Source organism: Kogia breviceps, chromosome 16, assembly GCF_026419965.1.
Source record: "Kogia breviceps isolate mKogBre1 chromosome 16, mKogBre1 haplotype 1, whole genome shotgun sequence".
Taxonomy (NCBI): domain Eukaryota; kingdom Metazoa; phylum Chordata; class Mammalia; order Artiodactyla; family Physeteridae; genus Kogia; species Kogia breviceps.
The window spans coordinates 51,067,763-51,073,762 of NC_081325.1; positions in this window are offsets into that span (position 1 = coordinate 51,067,763).

The window sequence follows — 6,000 nt, forward strand, 5'->3', positions numbered from 1 at the left end:
AATGCAGGAAGAAAAACAACTTTAAAAAACTAAAATTTTTATCCTTAGGAAAAAAAATAGAAAATCTTTAAATTCAGGAAGTAAACATGATGCCATTTTTTAAAGAATAGTTAAACAATATGGAAAAATACATATATAGATGGAAGTTTTAAAATATTTTAGAGTGACAAGATAAATTTAAGGAGCCCACACAATAGGGTTAAAAGACAGAGATAAACAATAGGAGGAAACAAAGATAAATTATTCTGAATGTGGATTGAAGTTGCTGATACAGAGTCATTTTCATTTCCAGTATCCTACCTTTTTTTTCGTTGCCTTGGACTTTGGGAGTCCTAGGATAATGTGAAAGAAAAACAAATATAAATCAGACTGGCTGCATCTTGAGATCACTCAGTCATGGGTGAGGTGGGCTGTAAAAAAGCTACCTTTGGCTTAAGATGCAGGATACAGTAACTTGCCACTGAAATCATTCATTCTCTGCCTTCCATCCAGTGCTTTTGAACGCTTAGAGCCCTATGATACTATCCTCTCTTAAGAAGCCAAATGGCACAGTCATCCTGACACTGAGGTATTTCTCCCTGACTATATTAGAAGCAGAGTTATATACATACTAGAAAAAAGATGAAAAGCGTTCTAAGACAAGGAGAGTAGGAGTTACACACTAGATAGCTCTGTTTAATATATAAGGAAATTGTGGGTGGAAAGCGGTAACATTTCTTATTTATGCAGTAGTTATACTTTTCTTATTTCCAAATGACAGAAGAAGAACACCTCCCAGCAAAGAGTTCAGACCACCTGTCTGAGGAACAAGCATAATCCTAGACTCCAAATCCAGCATCTTTCCGAAGAGCTAGACATACATGTTTTCAAAGGTCAACCGAACTTTTCACTGTACTAATCATTGTTCCTCTGTTGATACATTCTTCTTTTAAATGCATTATTTGTTATTACAAATTAAATAGAGTCAAGCAAGTCTAAATTAAGACACTATAACTCATAAAGAGTACCTCTGTTTTCCTTATTTCTAACAGTTGGAGAAGCCATCCACATATATAAGTGTAAGTTCTATTCTGCATATATAATCTGTATGCTAAATTGTTCTTTGGTTAGAAATACGAATTATGATTTCTCTAAAGAGGTTTTACTAAATGTACCTTTTCATCACTGAAGTTTTCAAAATAAAATAACATGATTAGACACGATAGTTTTTAAATAAAGGCATTTTAAAAGTTTTAATTCTAAAAATGTTTTAATTTTTGTTGTGGAGGGAGGAAAGCCATTCAGAAATGTACATCAGAAGGGTAGTGGAGTCTTTCATTTTTCTTTTCATAAACTGTAACAGTGAGTCTGTATTGATTTATGTTATGAGACTTGCCTCAACATAAGACTTTATTTTAATCAACTGAACATGGCCTCCAGAGTTAAATAAAATCCTTTAAATATTGAGACTCATACTATAAACATGATTTATAGAGTTTTATAATCTCAACATGCAGATATTAAAAATCCAAGCCTAATCTTTATGCTATTAAACTCTGCAGTATACTCTCTTTGACTTGAGAGAAACTTGAGAAAATTTCTTGTTTTTTTTTTCCTCAGTTCATTTCTGTGCCTTATGTAACAACTCTTTTCAAAATCAGAAACTTGGCATTGTTCTTTGTATTTCTGGAAAGAATTCTCCTTCTCACCATTGTTCTCTGATTACAAATGCTGATCATGATTTCTGTAAAGAGGTTTTATTAAATGAATCTTTTCATAGCATTTATAAGTTTCCAAAATAAATATAACATGATTTGATACAACCATTTTAAAATAAGGACATTTTAAAAGTATTACTTATGGACAGAGGAGGGCCATTTTTTAAAAAAAGATTATTAAACTCTTGTTGGGCCTGTTACTGTTTTCCACTTGGAGGTCATCAATCACGGTAAAGCCAGGTTCCCCTGAACCTATCTTCTGACCATTAATCTTCCTGGTTTCTTATTTGCTTAGTCCACTTTGCAGACTGGAATAATTCCCCCTGCTTAGAGATCAGTACACAATTTATCATCAGCTAAAAACCTAGAACTATCTTCCCTAAGACTGCCCAGTTTTGTACGATCTTAACTACTGAGGTGCCAAAACCTCAAGTTCCTTGGCCAAATTACAGCCTATAGCTCTGTTTCAAAAGGATCATTTTGATCTTTTGACTAGAAGTTTTAATACTTTGAAGTATATTTGGTTGCACTCAACTATATGGTGGTACTCACACGAAACCAGAAATTACCTAAATATCCAAAAATAGAGAAATGTTTACATAAAGTGTTACCTTCAAATGTAATTAGCAGTTATTAGCCATTAAAATAATACTAAGGATGAATATTAAACAATAGGGAGAATGTTTAGAGTATGGAGTTACATTTTTAAGTAATGAAAGTGTTAAAACTGCATACAGAAGAATTCTATTGTTTTGGAAAGTAATAAGAATGTGTATGCATAGTACATACGACAGAACAAAAATGACAAGGGACTAAATACTAAAAAATATTAAAGTGATGAAGGAAAATTCCCTATTCTTCTTCCTGTATGATATGTTTTCTAATGTTTTGCAATGTATATATATTACTTTGTAATAACATTGACAAACCGTTTATAAACAAGAGGTCCTCTATATCTTCATTGGAGATTCGCTATTTGTTTGTTTTGTCTTAGGATAAAAATGGAGAGGTTCTTGTCTAAAGAGTGTGGTGAAGACCTGCCTAAAAACAGTAGGAATGAGAGGCAGACTCTTGCAGATCCTGAAGGGATGGCTTCAACCCACACAGATCCCTCTTTGCTCTGAATTTCCAAGCTGGAAAGAATTCAACCACACCAACTGGCAAGCGTTCACTCTGGTGTTCTTTCTATCGTCTGTTACAATTACCATCTCATTTCCAGCTGGGGAACCACTAACTTGTATTCCATCCAAATAGGAAAAAAAAAAAAAAAGTATGATGGAACCAAAAAGAAGAGCTCCAGTGCTATAGATTGGCTCAGCTATGCTCCAATATCTAGCTAGGTAGCACGGTTTCACCCATGACAAGACACAAAGTGCTTCCTCCCTGGTGTCAGTTATTCTGTCCCCTGTGGCCCTAATATGGCTTTACAATGCCACGTGACAATTTAGGGATTCTAGTGTGACCTCTCAAAACGTCACCAGTGTCCAAGTGTCCCAAGTTCAAAACTTCAAGATCTCCTAGTGCCACACTCAGCTCATGTTAGAATCATCTCCATGCCTAATCTAGTGCCCCTTTATATCTGTTTATATCACTGCACTCAGGTGTTTGTAACCTCCTTTGAGGATGTGTCTGATGCACCCTAGTATTTCCAATGATGCTTTGCTTAGTACTTTGCTCATCATAGATGTTTAGTAGTTCTCTGTTAGAGGGAGGATAGATAGACAGACATGGATGATAGATACCGATTCGGAATAAGCTGGTATAAGCCATCTACTCCTGGGCTAAAAGAAGAGAGTATTGTTTATTCGTATTTGAGGGTTTGAAGACGCCCGATAAATGGTATTCCTTTCTCCAACACATGTTGGGACCCACTGAAGGAGTTTAGGAAAATAGAGATAAAGACATGTTAGAGAATGTGGATGGTCATAAAGGATATCTTAATAATGTGTTCCAGGGCTGGACAGACTTACCACAGGCCCAGCTAGGCAGCCAGCTGCCCCTAAGAGAAATCCAAAGGGGTCAATAAACCAGTTGTATTTGGAGAGGACTTTATGCTGAAGTCCTCTAAATCACTGATCCTCAAACTTCACTTTGCTTAAGAACCACCTGGAGAGCTTCTTTAAAAATCAAACTGGCAGCTTCCTTCTGTCCAGTCATTCTGATTGAGTGGTCTGGATAGAGCCTGCACATTTTGAGATAGGGCTCTATATTCTATCAGAACAGAATTGTTATTATAATGTCCCAAACACCACAGCTGAACAAATAGTATTCTCTTTCTTCATAGGGTAAACTTGCCTCTTCTAAGAGCAAGCTCATACATAAAATTCAATAAGCAATTTGTAAAAATAAAATAATCATTACTAGTTGGCAGAGATGAATATGTAGCCAGCCAGTCAAGTTCATACTGCCTCTCAAGGGGCTTTATTTTGCCAAGTGGCAGACCATACTACTCGGCTGGAAGAACAACATCTACATCAGGGCATCCTGGGAGCATAGATGTGTGCTTTGGCTTGAGAAACAATGAACCACATCAGAAGATTTTCTATGACGTGGCCAGAGTAAGAATACTGTAAGCCATATGAATCTGACCGGGCTTTTGTTTCTTTAGAGAGTTGACTTTTCAACCTGAAAAATTAGCCATTTTCTTTAAAAAACATTAGTTGTATAAAAGTAAAATCTTAATTTCTTCAAGCTTTCCAAGTAAGAAGGTGGATTTTTAAAACCACTTCTCCCCTTCTCCTTACATACATAGAAATACCATGAAAAAGAGCTGAGTGATGACAGGGACTAAGTGAGGGTGACTGATAAGTTGTAGTGAAGAATTCTCCCAGTCTCAGTTCCCCGGGGTCACCTTTGGTGCTGGAGATGATGTAATCCTAAAGTTATTGCCACTTGCAGCACCTTTTCTCTCTTCCTACCTGCTCACGAGGAAGAGTTACTGGGATGTGCAAAGTGATAATCAAAGCGAAAATTGTTCTTTGTTAAAAGCAAAATATTTTAAACAAAAGATAAAGTCTTGCTATTATTAGAAACGTATTTGAGCTGGCAAAAGCAGGAAACTAACATTTATTGTGTCGAATTTCTACTTTGTGCAGACTTCAGTGGTTATGATCCATTGAAGAAAATGAGGAGTTAAATATCCCAGGTATTCACAGGAGCAATCAATTATACCGATTGCTGCAATGTAACAATTTACTGATTCTTTTTCTCATAGATGTTAGTCATGCCATAGTGGCTAACCTTTAAATTAGCTAGCAAATGTTTCTCTTCATAATTGTTCCCATTAAAGATAAAATGCTAGTTAATTTCAATAGCAGAGAAGAGCATTTAGAATATTAAAGAATCTTTCTCTTCATATTTACATTTCAAAATCTCTGTTAGTTTAAGTAATGTTTTATGCTTTGATCAAAGCTATTAGCAGATGGCTCTATTTTATGAAAGACAAGAGTACATCTAAAATGCCAACACATATGTAAAATCCAATTCCAGGTTGCATTATTTAATGTCTATTAATAAGGTATAAATTTGCAGTTAAATACTTATTTCATCTGAACAAAAATGATTATTCATTTAGTCCTTTTCAAGGCTCTTTTGATTATAGTAGCAGAAACCCATCCCAACTAGCAGAAGCAAAAAAGAGGAGTTTTGGGTAGACAACTAGGTTACAATTCCATATGGTTCCTTTCTCTGCTACTATGTCTGCTCGGGCCATACAATGTTTCTCCTACCCCCAAAACTCCCTCTCAGTTCTACCAACCTCAAGATGTACCATTTCTGAGTTATTAATTCATGTTAATAGGAAAGAGAAACTCACGAGTCCACCGAGAGTCAAGTATCTGCTCCACTGTCCAATCAGGACTTGTTTAAACAAGGCTATGCTTTCTCGGGAAAGAGAACTGGACACAGTGGCAGAGACTCCAGCTGTCATCAGAGCTGTTCCTAAATGGTACCTGTGACCATCGGCCACCAATTTAGCCTCCTTGCTTCACCATAATCTCATCTGCAGAATCAGCAGGTTAGAATCGATTAGTTCTTTGTATTAGTCGAAGTGTAGTTGATTTACAAAATTATATCAGCTTCAGGTGTACAGCATAGTGATCCAGTATTTTTCAGATTATACTCCATTATAGGTTGTTACATGATAATGCCTATAATTCCCTGTGCTATACAGTATATTCCTGTTGCTAACCTATTTTATACATAGTAGTTTGTATCTGTTAGTCCCATACCCTTAATCTGTCCCTCGTCCCTTCCCTCTCCCCTTTGGTAACCACAAGTTTGTTCTCCTCACAGATATAGAAAA